The sequence below is a fragment of the Halichoerus grypus genome, chromosome 4 (assembly GCF_964656455.1).
Source record: "Halichoerus grypus chromosome 4, mHalGry1.hap1.1, whole genome shotgun sequence".
Classification (NCBI taxonomy): domain Eukaryota; kingdom Metazoa; phylum Chordata; class Mammalia; order Carnivora; family Phocidae; genus Halichoerus; species Halichoerus grypus.
In genome coordinates, this window is record NC_135715.1 from 163,927,509 (window position 1) to 163,946,172 (window position 18,664).

An 18,664-nucleotide genomic window follows, 5' to 3' on the forward strand; every position below is an offset into this window, starting at 1 on the left:
GCCCCAGCCTGGAGGAGGGGATATTGGTCTCACACATTTAATTGTAATTACCCCTCTTTAAAAGAGAGGTGAATGACATTTTTATAAGGCGGTCCATATTGGTCAGAAAAATACGATTATTCCTTCCGGATGATCTGGATGCCGTCAGCATCAGTGACTCACCTGCCTTTGTATTTGCACTCTAACTTCTGTCAGTGACTTTGCCGTTCTCACGAACATACCCGCTGCGGGGCCTGGGAAGATAATAGGGTTAAATGAATCCTCTTCCACGGGGTTTCCTATCTCTATGTGCAGTGGACAGGGATGGCAGCAGTGATAAATCTTCCCGATTTATCTCTTGAAATGCCCATCTTCAGATCCTGTTAACACTGGAGGGGAAAGGGTTCCTTGAGTTTGCCAGATGGAGGCTGTCAAGGTACCCTGGGTCCATGCCTGAAGAACCTCACTGAGGTTCTGAGCTCCGCAGGGAATTTCAGGGTGACTCTTGGCTGCTAGTGCAGAACGAGGGCCCCCTGGAAACGATGTTCTCCAGGTCCTACGATGTGGGACCCCAGAAGACATTTCGGACACCCAAGCGCATTGCTGTGCTCTCACGGGCTGTTGGAGAGAGAGGACTATGAGGGAAGGGTGCAAGTGCAAAATAAATCCCCAGCAAACATTCATTGCTGCTGGGTGCTCACACGCCGTGCTTTGCAAATGTTTTCTCTTGAGACGTATTGCATATTTCATTAGTTAGCAACAAGAATATAGAATAATCAAAACCATGTGCTCCACAGAACAATCTGATAAATAGTGCTTAGCTCTTACTCATTTACAGGAGTTCAGAAAAATGTTCAATCATCATGAAACAAGAGAAATTGATTCTATTTTCTACAAATTAACTAGATCACTAGGATACATTTGCTCTGATCACCTATAGCAAGAGAGGGATAGAGAAGCTGAGCCCTGGTCAGAAAAGGGGATTTTCTCCAGCATGAACCTTTGACAAACCAAAGGAATCATGTGTGACAGTGACCGAGGTTATTACTAATAATTTGAGGAGCAACTGATTTTTATAAAGTGCTTGATAAACATCTTTTGTTCTGTCTTCCCAATTACTCTATGAAGAAAACAAATAGATAAAAATCTCTTTTAATTTGGGGCAAGAATATATTACTATTTTCCTCATTTAATTAAAACAAAAAGTTCCAAAAAACTCTCTGCAAAAGAAAAAAAATGGCATCCATTTTAAGAAAGAAAAGCTATTATCAAATCTGTAAAAATAAAGCCTAAGGTGTATCCAGAAACAGTATTTCTGTTTATATTTTTTTGTTCCTGAAAACTTTGTTTTTGAGAAGTTTTCTATTTTTACATTGAAACAGCCCTTCCAAAAGATGTATAGGTAGCAGTCACTCATTGCATTCTATTGGACTTACACCATAAACGACAATAGTAATGTTTGTTCAATTTGCCTCATTGGGTAGAGGTCCCGAGCTGTTTTCAGGACACAGGTGCCAAAGCTGTGGTAAATACGGCTTAAATACAGCAGAAGTGGTAAAATTTGGTATACCAATATTTTATACACCATCAAAGTTTGGTCTCTTCCAGGAAATGCCAGTTTAAAGCTAACAGTCTTGCAGAGGGCAGCATTCTAGAGCCATTCTGAACCCCTGTCCCCAAAACAATTGAGGGAGCTCAATAAACATGTTGATTTTCTTAGCACATAAGCTCAGATGATACCAGATGGTAAACATTTGGAAGTGTCTTTCCTGTTTGGTTAGGTGAAAAGATTATTGTTAAGTCGTTTCATTTTCTATAAGTAGCAGTGGGCAACCTAAGGAATTATTATATTTACTAAAAAGGGTGGTGGCTATGCTTATAAGGATAGCAGGGTCAAGATCCAATCTTCAAAAAGTAAAAAATCAATCATCCATCCATCCATCCTCAGGTATTTAGGCTGAATACCAAATCAGTGCTTTTGACTATTTTTGGACCTGGAAAACTAGCAGTTTCATATGGTTCAAAACTTAAAAAAATAAAACCTTTTATTTATCTAGTCCTTTATGTTGGATAGTTCTCCTTTCCAAAGTCTACAGGAATCTTTGAAGGCTAACGGTCCCAATTAGTACCTTTGTTTTTGTTTCATTTTTGTTGCTGAGTCTAGGCTAGCATTTTAACTTGCATATTATGTTCAAATTATTTTAAAGGTGAGTGAGTTCCATTTACTTAATTTCACTTATGTTTCAAAAGATAGACAGCTCTTGTGAGAAAAAAGTATTCTCATCCCCAGATAGAAACATGATTTAAAAATAGTTGGCTATGTATACATACGTAGCACTTTATTTGCTGCACCATCTATGTACATATATCTATATCACATATTGTGTTTCTTTATAATAGTTGTACAGTTTTATGTGAATGAATCTGGATTTGCAATTTGCTTTTCCCCTTTTGACTGAATTTAGGATTGAGAGTTTAGGGTATTTTTTGTTTTTTTTGTTTTTTCAGGGGATCCGTTTGTATTTCACATTCTATGATTTGCTAATTTATATCCTTTGCCAAAAATGTTTCCATTTCTTAATTCTTTTTGTCTTTAGAATGTTGTTATGGGGTCACCTGGGTTGCTCAGTCAGTTAAGCGTCCACCTCTTGGTTTTGGCTCAGGTCATGATCTCATGGATTATGAGATCGAGCCCCATGTCAAGCTCCCCACTCAGTAGGGAGTCGGCTTGAGGATTCTCTTCCTCTGCCCCCCCCCCCGACTCTCGAGTACATGCACTCTCTCTCTCTCTCTCTCAAATAAATAATCTTTTTAAAAAAAGAATGTTATTATTTATGTTGCAAAGAATTTCTTTCAATCCATTTTTTGTCATCTTAGTTTGATTATAATATCCTTTACTGTGAAGAAAACTTTAGTCTCGTAATAAAAAAATTTCTGTCTTTTCCTTTATGACTTCTGGGTTTTATACTTATCACATTATTTTCTTCTAGTACTTTTGAAGGCTTTTTTTTTTAATATTTACCAATCTGTAATATATTTATCCATGGTGTGTGAGGTGGAAAAAATGTTTATTCATGACAATAGGCAAATTATTAAGAACATTTATTGATTTTTACATCCTTTCCCCATTAAAGCAGAATACATTAACATTGAATATTAAGTTTCCTTACATACATTGGTCAGTTTCTAGACATATTCTATTGACATATTTGTCTCTTCCATGCCAATGTCACCTTGTTTATATTATCAATATGCTATTACACTCTATTTTGATAACTTACAGGAAAAACTTCCTCTGATTTTTCTTCTTTTGTAAAATCACTTTGGCTCTTCATATACATTTACTCTCCCACATGAACTTTAGATCAGCTCAACAAAATGAATTTAAAGATTAAACAAGAATGCTTCCACTGTGTGTGTGCATTAATTATGACTTCATTGATGGTTCTTGATAGAAGAAATGTTTATATCACGTTACATAAATGTCCTTGTACTCCTACCTTCCTAAAAAAGTTTACTCAGATTAATCAGATGTTGAATTTTATTAAGTGAGTTTTAAGGATCTATACAGAATGACCATGTGTATTTTGTTCATTATTAATATAAGGAGTTATAGTAATAGATTCCACAATAGTCAAACTTTGTTCTTTCTGAATGACTCGAAATTTTTCTCTGTACTCAGAAAAGGTAGAAATGAACAGTGCATTATCTATGTGCTGTAAAAGTAGGTATAAAACTTTGATTACAATTTTACTCAATCTCATTAATTCCTATATATCCATTATAGATTTTTTTTGAGGCCGTTCTGCTTCAATATTTTGTGAATACTTTTGCTGGCATGCATGTGGCCACCTTTAAGACAGAACAGAAATGATTAAAATGATGAATAAAAGGAAATTTATTTTTAAATAATTGGATGTAACTATGCTTATGCAAAGAGGTTAGGGTGTCATTTTCTGGGTTTTCCAGAAAATCAATCTTTTCCTACTAATTGTAGACTTTCCTCTATTTATTTGAATTACCAGAATTACTGTGTTCAGTCTGGATCCCTTTAATTTGCTCATAATTGAGCTTGTGTGGGTGTTGAGTTGGAAGCTCTCAGGAGCTGAATAACACAGCTGCCTCTTTGGCCTTTGGCATAGGGTTTTCCCCCAAAGAGCTGCCCTTTTGGCAGGATGCCAGAGAGTTACATTCAAAGACTTTTTGATGAGACATAAACATCTTTAATTTCCAAGCCTGGTGTTTTATGACCCCGTTAATACTATTTAAGAATTAACCTGAATTATTCAAGGGACAGTGCTTCAATATTTTGGCCCATTCCCTGACCTAATCTATAGGCCCATTGAAAGTTCAGTTTAAAATACTATTTCCCACAAGGTTGTTGTTTTTTTTGTTGGTTGGTTTTTTTTGGGTTTTTTCTTTTTTTTTTGTTTTTACTTTTGTTTCAAATTGGCCTTCTCCCATTTCAGAAGGGTGTTCTGTAACACAGAGAAGACTGAGGACAGTGCAGATGGAAGCCTGGCCAGCTGTCCTGCCTGTTCAATGAGAGGAAATGAGCTTCAAGTGATGCATGAGGCAGTCACACAAAAGTTTAGGAAGTTCCCTGACAATGAAGATTGTTAACATTCCATGTCCCATAGTCTCTTTACAAAGTACATGTGTCTTGGATGACTCCAAGATCTACAATTCAGCAATCTTATTTTTCTGTTAGTTGCTTGTTCTAAATTTTTTTAAGATAGAAAATGTTTGCAGATGCCCACAGTTGAAGGAAATTATAAATAAACTGATTTCTAATATCAACAGAGATAAATATTTGGGTCATGTTTTGAATATAACCTTTTCATATATGTCAGACATTCCTCTCAAAGAAGTTAAGTATCTCTAGTATTAGATCAAAGATGGACATGCAAAAAGTTAACTAACCCTGCTCTACTATTCTAATACTTTATTCTTAAAATTACTTTTTGGGCATGCATGTGCAAGTGTCCACAGGGACTCAGGGCAGGCTCTGTCCCCCACTCCCTCACGAGGCTAGCTGCCTGGCCTGTATCTGTAGGTGCCCGGAGGTGGGGTGGAGAGTCAAGACTCCCCAAAGCCTCCTCACCCCAAATCCTTGGGGCCTGCGTAACACGGCACCCACTGCCGCACAAAAAAATAATTTTTTGTATAGTGGGGTACTTCTGTATGCATTCTTTGCAGTAAGACAAAAATCCTGAATACTAAATACATAGAATCTTTATAAAACTGTTCAGATAATTGTGATGCTGGTTTATCAGTTAATATATATTATGTGTGCCATGTAATATGTTAATATATATCTTAATATAAATTTGTATGTATATCCGCGGATCATCGTCATTGTCCATCAATAAGTAATACCTCTGACGATAGTGAGAGCTGAAGGGAGTACTGTTGTGTAAGACATAACTGACTCACTAGAAGAAAGAACAAAAACAAAACTGGTTGGGAAAGAAGAATGAATGTTAATACTAACAGAAAGTGTCTATTAACTATCTCTAGAAGACAAGGAAGAGTACAAGGACATAGTCAGGTGTATGCCCTAAGCTTTAGGAAGTCAAAATTAAGGGATTGCAGGTAATGTTTATCATCCGTTAAACATGTTTATGGAGTGCGTATTGTGTACTTTAAACACTGAAGCCTCAATCAAAAAGAATGAAATCTTGCCATTTGCAACAACGTGGATGGAATTGGAGGGTATTATGTTAAGCGAATTAAGTCAATCAGAGAAAGACAAATACCATATGATTTCACTCATGTGGAATTTAAGAAACAAAACAGATGAACATAGCAGAAGGGAAGGAAAAATAAAATAAGACAAAAACAGAGAGGGCGACAAACCGTAAGACACTCTTAACTGTAGGAAACAAACAGTTGCTGGAGGGAAGGTGGGTGGGGGGCTGGGGTAACTGGGTGATGGGCATTAAGGAAGGCATGTGATGTAATGAGCACTGGGTGTTATATGCAACTGATGAATCACTAAACTCTACCTCTGAAACTAATACACTATATGCTAATTAAATTGAATTTAAATTAAAAATTAAAAAAACAAACAAACATGGAGGCTTCAACAGAAAATGAGAGAAAATGGTGTTTGCTGCATGTACCTAGAAAGGAAAACCCAAGAGTTAAGGAAAGATTCCCAAGAGGAAGTTGTGGCATGATGATGATACCTTATCTCCAAGAGGAACAAAAGGGAGAGGCATCTGAAGATACCAGCGTGGCTGCTTCAAGAACTTACTGATAACCTTGGTTCTGTAGAAGAGAGGAAGAGAAAAGCAAATGGTTAAAAAGAAAAAGGAAAACGAGAGAGAGTAGCAGTCATCTAAAAGAATAAATGCAGGAAGAGCTGAACAGCTGCTTGAAGCTCGCAAAACCTGTAAGAGTCAGACAGCCAGACTATTTTTAGAGCACGGAAAAAGAAAGTGTGTGAGGGGCCCATTGTTTAGAGCACCTAACAGCTGTCAGGTGGAACGCAGAGCCCCCCAGGGCCTGTGTTAATTTTACCTTCATGCACACAAGAGAGTGATGTTCAAACGGGAAGAGCAGGCTGCCGGCGAATGCAAGGATGCCGTTTCTATTCCTGCACACTGAAAGGATCGTGCTTCTAGAACAACTGTCCCTGATCATTAGAAATTACGAAAAGTAGGCCTCACAGTGGAGAACAGGAAGCAAATTACCAATTTTCACAGAGATGATGAATTCCAGAAACAACGGGTGAAATTACTGATCTCAACACTGATCTGCAAAGAATTTCCATGTTTGTGAAATGAAAAGAAAAAAGGCAAAAAAAGCAACCTCCCTGAGAGGGATCTTCAGAAACAACTGAGGTCTCCTTTTCTTTTTGATTGCGTTTCTAGACTTAATTCAGCGAAATGTTAGAGTTTACTTTGATCTTTCTAACGTAACGGTATGTCAATTTCTGATTGAAACTTATGGGCCAAATTATACAGGAAAGTAGGAAAAAGCATTAGAATGCCTTTTCCCAAAATGTGCTAATTAAGGCTCATTGTCATCCTGAAAGGAATGAAATAACATATAGGACTCTGGACTGGGAGCTTCTCGTTGCATCCTGAACAGAATCTGATGAAGAGTGGAGGTGTGTGACTTGAAGTTACAAAAGGCATTCTTACCAAAGTTTCAGTGGATGTTGCCCCAGAGAACTGAGTAATATGTTAGATTGACAGAATTAGCATTCAGGTGATTTCTCCAGAACTGAAGAAGGCAGAATTTAACAAAGAATGACTCCTCCGTCTACCAGGCCTTTGTTGGCTATTCACTATATCCCAGGACATGTCCTCGGTGAAGAAGACAAAAGCTCCTCCCCTGTGGGGTTTTCATTCATGTTGGGTAAATAGATGATAGAGTTTTACCCAAGTAAAAAAATCATAAAATTTCAGATAGAGGTGATTTCTCTGAAGCCAAATTCATGTAGAGATGAAGACTGGGGAGAGGTGAAGCTATTTTAGATAGGGTGGTGAAACATAAAGGTAATGTCCTGAAGTCAGGTTCAAAGAAATCAATTGTCCAAGTACAGGATTTAGGAGACCTGGTGTAATAACGGTGAGTGAGGATGCCCTGGTTTTTAGCTGCCTGCCCGATATGGCCAACCCCAAAGGTAGTTCTGTGTTGCCAGAGGAAGGAAGATGACAATTTCACTGGACTCTGGGCTCATCATAACACATCTATAGCACTGTATTTAATTCTGGATATGATATTTTAATAGAGATAAAAACAGGGTAGAATGCATCCAGATGACAGGCCTAGAAACCATGTCTGATAAAAAGCAGTTGAAAGAAAGATATCTTGCCTGGAAGAGAGATAGCTTAGGAAGCCTATGAGAGCCCTCCCCAGATATTTTCATGGCTACTACTGAAAAACTCAAATCTGGGGGCGCCTGGGTGGCTCAGGTCATGATCTCAGGGTCCTGGGATCGGGCCCCAAGTCGGGCTCTCCCTCTGCTCCTCCCCCCACTCATGTGCACACTCTCGCTCTCTCTCTTTTTCTCTCTCAAATAAATAAAATCTTTGTTTAAAAAAAGAAACTCAAATCTGTTTAAAATTGAATCTGCTCCTCAAGTATATCAGGTGATGATAGCCACACCAGAAGATATACCACATTTACAAGCTTTGAAATCTATGAAGATGATAATGCAAAACGGAATCCTGGTTTGTGGCATATTTGGTATACAAGGAAAAAGTAGAAATATAAATTCAAAATTCACCAGAATTGCGGGAAAGGGACCATAGTTTATTTTTCAGTGTTGGATAAAGGATATAAGTTCTTTTCATTTTTCCTTAGTGCATCTTAACATGCTTATATAGTTAACCACACAGGTTTATAAATGAAGTGGGTGGCTAGATGAACACAAGTTAAGTGAATTTACAGAAATTACGTGTCAAGACTCAGGCTGAATTCTGAGAGATGTCGCTGGTGAGAAAAGAAGAACAAGTAAGGAAAACTTCGCGTAACTGACTTTACATATAGTTGACAGCACTGCCATCCAAAGCCGGCCTCTTTCAAAACATCAAGAAAACCAACATTTGGGTCAACTGAAACTTAACCCACATTTTAGATAATTGCCGCATATAAGAATGAAAATGTACCAAAGACTAGTATTACTATCAACTGAATCATAGAGACATAGATCACTTCTCTATCCCTGTAATACAACTAGATCATGATATTACGTAAAGCAGAATAAGGCAGATTCCATGTAAAATTAATCAGAATAACTAGTTGGGTTGGAAGCCAAGGCATAAAAATTCTTCTCTATGTGAAGAATATGCTTCTCTTCTTATAAGTCTATATATGCGCTTTCTTCCTGCTTTATTTCTTTGCAGTCCCTACAAAAATATATTTTCAAAAAGCATGCTCAAGAATCATTTGACGTTGTGTTCATTATTACTGTTAATTGGAAAACAATGCCTTTTGTGTAGCAAGTATATTTTTATACTACAGGAATACGTCATTTTATTGCACTTTGCCTATACTGTGTTTTTTACAAATTGAAGGTTTGTGGCCACCCTGAGTTGAGCAAGTCCGTCAGCACCATTTTACCAATAGCATTTGCTCACTTCATGTCTCTGTGTTACATTTTGGTCATTCTTGCAATATTTCAGGTTTTTTCATTATTTATGTCTGTTATGGTGATCTGTGATCAGCGCTTACAATTTGCTGAAAGCTCAAATGATGGGTAGTGTATTTAGCAATGAAGCATTTTTAAATTAAGAGATGTACCTTTTTTTAGACATAATGCTATCGCACACTTAATAGACTCTAGTGTAAACACAACTTTTTGGGCACTGGGAAACTAAAACATTCTTTTAACATGCTTTATTGTGATACTCACTATATTATGGTGGTCTAGAACTGAGCAGCATTCTCTCTGACGTAGGCCTGTTCTTGATGTGTTTTAGACTTGTCTGGAAGCTGTGTGTGGCACATGCCAGGCCACCACTCTCACACGCTCTCCAACAAGCAAGTGCTCGCAAATAACTTGAACACAGATGCTCTCAATGAATGACTAGGAGCCCAACTCTCTCGTATGCCCCCATCCAGAAAAAAAAGAATCTTCAAAGCAAGGAGTGTCTTTCTTAATATAAAAATACATAACCTGAAGCCTAGGACATACGGCATTCAGTGCTACTTAGTAATAGTATCAGTCACAGAGAGGGTAATGTTAGTGGGGCATTACAAGCAAGCCCTTACATCTCCTACACGTTCTTCTTGTCACTGGTGATTGACTTGACCTGTTGATGTGAGTAAATTCTCCTCAAGTAAACATTGTGAAAATCTGGGGGAAAGGTGGCCTGTGGATTTCGTGTGTAGATCCTTAATTCAATCACTAGATCACAAATGGTCTCAACTGTTGCCGTGTAGTTTTACACAACACTCATATCTTCTTAAACAGGGGCACTGCTTGGTGGAATATGAAGATAATTTAAAAAATCAGTGTCTGGAAGAGAAACCCAAAGCTCTATTTTCCCACAAGAGATATAAAGAAAACTATAAAGTTTAGAAATGCTTGTAATTGAAACTTAACTAATGATATTATGCTAATTTAGACTTGAACCCTGCCTGGGTTCAGGCAGATCTTTATTAAATTAGCCTCTATCTAGAGCATTATTTGCGCTTTGATGAGAAATCTTGATCAATGGAGAAACTGTCTTGTCCTTTAGAACTGAGATGTTCCAGGCCCCTCTTAAAACTTGCATTAGCCCATGAAGTGCTTTCTTCTTTATATTTTGTACCTCAGGAGAGCCTCTACATCTCAGACACGTACCAGCATTTTAAACAAAGCCAAATATGAACTTTTTTTCTCACTTGCCTTTGTTTTCTAAACCATTGTTCATATTTAAATGAAATTCTGCATTCCTTTTTAAAGAACTTTTGTACTAATATAAGAACAAAAGAATGGAACAAAACACTTAAATCTTCCTTACAAATATGAACTAAATCCATTTTAGTTGTTTTAAAGTGAGAGTTTCATTAGTTGAAAATCCTATATATAAATATACAATTAAATATAATGTAACAACATATTACATAAAATATGTAAGTATATGTTAGAGGTTTGGCAGTTTCATAATTATCTCTTCTGAATGGTATTCAGAATGATAAATATTTGTTATTGACAATACTTTCTGTGGAGATTAGAACTACTGTAGGGAGGTATAACTATCTCATTTTTAGGTACAGTTGCAGTTTTTAGAAAGCAAAGCATTTTTATTCCTGTGTACTTTTATTCTCATACATACATATTCATATTTTTATATTCTAATTTTTCCCAAAAGTTATTGTACTAAACATACTAAACATGTGCTTTTAAATTTGTGGCCTTTTAGAACAAGCTAGCTTGAATATTCTCTTTTTTTTTAAGATTTTATTTATTGATTTATTTATTTGAGAGCGAAAGAGAGCACGACAGAGAGAGAGCATGAGCAGTGGGGAGAGGGAGAAGCAGTGTCCTTACTGAGCAGGGAGCCCGATGTGGGACTCCATCCCGGGACCCTGGGATCAAGACCTCAGCTGAAGGCAGAATGTTAATCAACTGAGCCACCCAGGTGCCCCTAGCTTGAATATTATCTCTATGTCTTTGCTTCTATAAGATTTTTTAATTGTAAAGTTTGCTCTTGAATAAATGTAGTTGATTTATCTGCCTAATATATTATTTGGCCATAAGAGTCATTTCCAATTCTTTGCTCTTAGAAATAGCAATGAATTGAGCCTGAAAGTGCATAAACTTTTATAAACAATCATGATTATTTTCTCATTATAAATTTCTATAAGTATAATTTCTTGGCCAAATATTATATAAAGATTTAAGGCTTTTGATGTATATGACCACTTGCCCTCCAGAAAAGCAATTTTGTTCTTATCAGTAGTATATGGAAGAATCTGGGAGTCATTTTTTTTACATTTTTACCAATTTTATAGGCTTAAAGGGGGCATTTTAATTTTACATTTCAAATTACTTCTGTGGCTAAACATTTTTCATATATTTTTTGAGTGTGTATTTTCTATTGTGAACCATCTAAGCATTTCCTCTGTAAGGCCAAAAATTTCTAAATTAAATATCACTTTTTGAAAGTAAAATGTTATTCTACATTAAAGGTCAAATCACAACTCTTGCTCATAGGGGAAAATAGATATTTTGCTTTTAATTTCCTAAAGCTAAGTATGTTATCCACTCCAAAGTACATATTAATACATCTGTGAATTTCATTAAATGGTTAGAAAAATATCTAGCTAAACATGAATCAGGGGCAAAGCCAGAGCTCAGACTTACTTACAAAAACTGCTTAATCCAGGGTAAGTCAGTCTTCTAAAATATATATATATTTATGTATATTATTACATATTTATACGTTTATTTATATATATTTTTACCTCTTCATTGGAACACTAAAGCTATTATACTTTATATACAGTGGTTCTGGCTGATTTAGAATATATTAGTATAAAGCCTAGCATCACCAGAAAAACCTACTCTATTTTTTATAAGACTAAAAATTTGTTAAACACTTGGAAAAATAATTTCAGCCTCTTGTAGAATTCATCTGTCCATCTATTCCTTCCTTCCTTCCTTCATTAAATATTTATTGAGTGCTTTCTCTGTGCCAGGTAATGTTCTAAATGGAGACATATCAGTGATGACAGTAATATGTTATTTCTGTAGGTTACGTCTAGTGGAAATAGTGTTATGAACAAAGTTTGAAAGATCAGGGATGTATATGGTACTAATAAAACAAGTGAATAAAGATACAGGAAAGGAAATAAAATTTAACCAAGGTGTGAAAGACCTATACTCTGAAATCTATAAGACACTGATGAAAGAAATTAAAGATGACACAAATGGAAAGATATACCATGCTCATGGATTAGAAGAATTAATATTGTTAAAATGTCCATACCACCCAATGCACTCTACATATTCAGTGCAATTCTTATCAAAATTCCAGTTGCATTTTTCATAGAACTAGAACAAATAATCCTAAAGTTTGTGTGGAAGATTCCAAGGAGCCAAAGCAATATTGAGGAAAAAAGAACAAAACTGGGACTATCACAATCCCAGGTTTCAAGATAATACTACAAAGCTGTAGTAATCAAAACAGTATGGCACTGGCACAAAAAGACACATAGATCAATGAAACAGGATGGAGAGCCCAGAAATAAGCCCAAGCTTCCATAGTCAATTAATTTATGACAAAGGAGGAGAGAATATACAATGGGGAAAGGACAGTCTCTTCAATAAATGGTGCTGGGAAAGCTGGACCTCTTACACCATCCACAAAAATAAACTTAAAATTGATGAGTGACCTAAATGTGAGACCTGAAACTATAAAACTCCTAAATGAAAACATAGGCACTGATCTCTTGGACATCGACCTTAGCTGCATATTTATGGTTGTGTCTCCTCAGGCAAGGAAAACAAAGGAAAAAATAAACTATTGGGACTGCACTAAAGTAAAAACACTTTTGCACGGCAAAGGAAACCATCAACAAAACAAAAAGGCATCCTATTGAAAGGCAGAAGATATTTGCAAATGGCATAGCCAATAAGAGGCTAATCTCTAAAACATATAAAGAACTTATACAACTCAATACCAAAAAATCAAATCAATTAAAAAATGGGCAGAGGACCTGAATAGTCATTTTCCCAAAGAAGACTCACAGATGGCCAACAGACACATGAAAGAATGCTCAACATCACTCATCATCAGGGAAATGCAAATCAAAACCACAATGAGATATCACCTCACACCTGTCAGAATGGCTACTGTCAAAAAGACAAGAAATAACAAGTGTTGGCAAGGGTGTAGAGAAAAAGGAACTCTCATGCTGTGTTAGTAGAATGTAAATTGGTGCTACTACTGTGGGAAACACTATGGAATTTCAACAAAATTAAAAAGAGAGCTACAATATGATCTGGTGTAATTACACTATTGGGTATTTACCCAAGAAAATGAAAATACAAATTTTAAAACATATATATGCATCTTTATGTTTATTGCAGCATTATTTACAATAGCCAAGATATGGAAACACCCTGAGTATCTATCGATAGATGAATAAAGAAGATGTGATATCTATATAGATATAGATAGAATATTACTCAGCCACAAAAAGAAAAAATGAGATGTTGCCATTTGCGACAACATGGATGGACCTAGAGGGTATTATGCTAAGTGAAATAAGTCAGACAAAGAAAAATACCATGATTTAACTTATATGTGGAATGTAAGAAAATGAACAAAACAACCAGACTCATAAATACAGAAAATGAACTGGCAGTTGCCAGAGGGAAGAAGGGGGAGAGTATTTGTGAAATAGGTGAAGGGGATTAAGAGGTACAAATATCCAGATATTAAAAAAACACTGGCCAAGGCTATTTAGTATAATAAGCATAAACTACAAATTGTGGAGAGAGGAAACATGAGTAGAAAGGCTACTATTTCAGTACCCACTTGTTTTCCAGTGTGCATAAGGAAAGGTTACTAGGAACTCTATTCAATGAAAGTATTAAAATTAGAGTGAAAATTAAAACAGAGATCAAATTGGAAATTGCCTAATCAAGAGTGATGGTTTCAGGTGAGCTGGGAATAGCTGATCTACCCTCTGCTGATCCAGAAACTAACTGGCATAATCCCCAAGCCCTTCAGGATTGTCTTGAAAGAAGCCTGAGAGCCTGTAAATACGGTTCCAGCTGAAATTCCTTAAAAGTAAAACAAGGGTATACTAAGGAGTTGGAAAACATTTAGCCCATTTTTTTAAAATTTGAGGAAAAAAATGATCGTAGCACCCAAATTGAGTGCAAACTAGGTTACATCAGAGATTTCCTATTTCCAGATTTAATAAATCAGTAGATGCCAGGTAAATAATCTCAGTGCTTTCTCTGTACCCAGGAAGGTGAGCAGAAAATCACAAGTGGACAAGTCCTCTAGCTGTAGGCTAGTAATGAAGCCTTATCAAAGAATGAAGAAAGTGTTTGTTGATATAAAAGTAGATGAGCATGAAATATAATTGAAAATAGATGGCATGTCTTAGCAGTGATTTGAATGATACAGGAAAGAATGGTCAAGTAAGTTTGGAAAAGGCTGAGTTAAACAGGCTTCTTAAATACAGGATTGCTCACAATCTTTAACATATTTTATGTATATTGTTGGGTTTTAAGAGTCTCCATGGGTCTTCAAGATATAATATATGCAGCGTTTCCCAAACTCATTTGATCACAGAAACCTTGAGTCCAGACCATCTCCATAGGACGAGTCCTCTGGGGAGTGTCCTGGGCACAGAGAAGTTGTGTCTGTGAGGTTTAAAGGTGACGTGCAGCAGCCAGAGTAGGAGGAGGGGAGGATCACCAACCAGCTGGGACATGTGGAGCGATGCTGGGAGGCGGGGTGCAACGTGAGGGAGAACCTCCAGGATAGAGAAGTGTCCACAGCCTCTAAATAGGTAGGAATTGACTGCAGAGCCGCATGAGAGAACAGGCTGGGCTGTAACAAGACAGGAATGGACCTCTGATGGCAGAATGAGCCTGCCTGCGTGCAGTATGCAGTAAGCAGTAAGCACATGCCTCACAGAGTAACCTCAGATGCAGTACTGAACAATCAGTGGCTAGAAACCACGGACTTTGCTTTACACATGGCAGAGAGATTAAACACCTCAGCCCCAGAATCCAAGATGATGGCTGTTAATCTAGAATAGGAAAAAGAGGGGAGGCATTAGCGGGAACTCTAATAGTAGTAACAACTATTTTTTGAGCACTGATGGTATACCAGGCATGGGTTTTTGCACGGCCGTTCTATTGCCGTCTTATAGATGATGTTCGTGGGACTTAAAGAGATTGGCTTGTGTAAGGTGTCATGGCTACTAAGTGGTGGAGCCAGGATTTGAACTCGGGTACATTTAACTTCGATGCTCTTCTGTTTTCAAGGGAGGCTTATTAATTTCCCGGTCTTCACTCTAAAAATAGAAGACACATCCTCCTCTCCTCCTTAAATTCTGTCTTTCATTCAGGACCTGCTCAAGTCTTGCCTGTTCCAGGGGGCTGTCATTTTTTTCAAGCTCTTTCTCTGAATTCCTAAAGCAGTTACCACTGGGGTGACTATTTTTAGCACAGAATTGCACACACTTTTGGGTACCTGCTGAGAGAGAATTTTTTCCCACTCTAATCAGATGGCAAGCCCCTCCAAGGCCTTGCCTCTTACTTCTTTAGCACCCCGCTCACTGCTTAGGACGCACAGGTGCCGAACAAATCCAGGATGGACGGTATGGACAGATAGTGTCAGAACAATCTGGCTGCAATCTCAGAAACCCATTGATCTCAGTGATTAATTTGGCCGATCTTACTAAGTAGGCGGGACCCCCTTTTTTTACATCAAAAGTTTGAATAGTTGAATAAGAGTGCAAACAAATAATTAAAGGATAAATGAATGAAAGTGCAAATAAGTGGTTTGGATGGCAACATAGAATGGGGTAAAGCTATTTCAGGAGGGTGCCAAACACTCTACACTCACAGTCACTCGCCCAAATGGGTTTTGTTCATTTGAAAGTGTTTGCAGAAGGTTCATAAAAATGAACAGATTTAAGGAGAGAGTCAACTCAGGAAATGTAGAAGGGCCAAGGGCTTTAACTTCATTCCATAGAAAAGAGTGAAAGCAGTTGTTTAAAACTTGAAGAAAAGGGCTATGTGCTTTATTTCCTAATTGGAGGAATCTATGAATAAATTAGGCAATCACTTGACATAATTGATTTAGATCATGTGAATTCACTTGCACTGCCAGAGAGGGTTAATTAAATCAGATTGTTTGAGGCCCTTTTTCATCTTCTACCACTGACATTCTTTTCCCTTTGTGTTGGTCTTTATCTTCCTTTTGTTGTTGTTTTTTAAAATTCTATCTCAAGAAGTATATATATTTTGTTTATATTTAATTTTAATTTATAAAAAGTTTTTCCTTTTGTTTATAGAATTAGAAAAAGTTGAAGATAAATATTTTTGCAACACATCTGCATGCTTATTTATTAATCCCATTTTCATTTTCCATAAATCTTTGTGCAGAGGAATAGTGTAGTTTGTGCACAAACCTAGTGCCATGGGAATTATATTCAAAACATGCTTGAACTGCTTGCTTTTACCTGCAGCAACATGAAATTGAATTACATTACTATAGAGCAATTGGATTGCATGTGAGTTGTGACAAATATCATATAAGCTGAATATTCAGAGATTTTGCTCACCTTGGGTCACACGGTATTAGTTGTCATGGCAAATATCCTGAAGTGATACCAAAAAATGCTAACTCAAAGAACACAACTCAAAATAAATTGAAAATGTCCTACATAGTTTAAATACTTGGTACAGACTCACCCATTACAGCATCATAATTTTTGCACATTTTTATCCACAAAGCAATTTTTGTATTTAGGTTTAATCAAAAAATTTATTAATACAAGTGCAATCTACGGTAGCTTAGTATGCTAAGACAAATGAGGAACGTTAAAAAGCCCTATATTCATGTTACCTGATTTGTATAATGTCCAACATAGCTACTTGATATCGATAGATGTGTAAGTTAACTCTTAAACGGGCTAAATTAACTAACCCCTTAAATATATAATCTGTATCCTTTTATAAAAAATACTTAAAGTGCTTATCCATGACCAAGCCATATTTTAGAGATGTTGTTATATTGAAAATGAGGTCACAAGGTCATCAAGGGCAAGAATTTCTAAAGACAGCTCAGTCTGATCATCCACCCCACTGGAAAAAACTGGTTATATGTTTCATCATTAATGGATTGGAAATATCTGTAAAAGAAGGTGATAATTTTGAACAGGTGTTCAATATATCATTACCATGTACTTTTCTAAGCATGTTTTAGAAGTTCATTTTGAAGATAAAATGCTGGTATATAAGAGAAGTACCTAAAGAAGCCTATTTGAGTGAAAAGAGAAAATATTTTTTCTTAAGTTGGAGAAGACATTAGCTATGGATAATATAAGTAAAACTAAGAGATGATCCTACAAGTTCACTTTGGATTACATTGTTCCTTTTTAAATGCACATCCTGAAATGTTAATTAATTTAGAACCTCCACATTCTTAAATAGGATTAAGAGACACTAATAATCGCTCCCTATTATCCACATGTTCTTTGTTGTTCACGAGAATAAAGGAATAATTATAAAATACTTGACAAAAAATATCTTTAGTATATGAAGAGCTCTTAGTAGTTATTAGAAGATATTTCAATACAAAGTTAGAAAAATATATGCTCAGTTCACCGAGAAATTCAGTTGGCTAAGGTATATGAAATATATTCAACCTCACAAGTCAGTAGAACAGTTGAGATACTATATTGGCAAACACTGGCAGATGCTGAAACATACATGTCTCAGTATCACAGTATGTGTTTGTTGGATATTTAAATTAATGCTACTTTACTGCAAGGCAATGTAATAATTGTATAAGGCACCACCATAGGGAATCTTAGCACTATTTTTATCTTTTATCCAGTAATTCCATTTTGAAGAATTATCCTACAAAAAAAAAATTAAAGATTTAATCAAGATTTAAATTTAAGGATTTTTCACTATAGTGAACTTAATTTCCCAGCAATTAGAGGGTTTGTGAAATTATAGGCTATTGATCTAATAGATAAAATAGACTATTGTGCAACCAATAAAAATTTTAAGACTATTTAATGACATGAAAAATCTTAATGATAAAGTGTCCGTTGAGAACAGTATTCAGATATGTTACTGCATAAGTGTATGTATAGATGTACATATATAAATGATGGAAATATATCCATTTATAAATGATGGAAGGAAATTCAGCAAAATGTTAGCATTGGTTTTTCTCGTAGTGGTAGTTGCAAGGATAATTTTTATCTTCTTTATATATTCCTGTACCTTTTAAATCTTCTAACACAAATATGTATTACATTTACAATTAGAATAAAATCAATTGGCAGCAGTAAAATAATTTTAAAGTAGGATCAAAAATCATGTAATTCTGTTCATGGTAGAAAGAACTGTGGATATTTAACTCTGAAAAGGAAAAGGAGTGTAGAGTATATTGGCTGATTTCCTATCATTGAGGACTATCACCTAGAAGACAGGATAAGAATATTTATGGGCAGAATGATAATGTGTGTTAAC

The 18,664-nt window shown here is 36.1% G+C and overlaps 1 protein-coding gene across 4 annotated transcripts in view; it reads left to right on the top strand.

Moving 5' to 3' along the window:
* PARD3B (par-3 family cell polarity regulator beta) overlaps positions 1-18,664 on the top strand; it is a 995,854-nt gene that overhangs the window by 620,620 nt on the left and 356,570 nt on the right. The window lies entirely within an intron of this gene.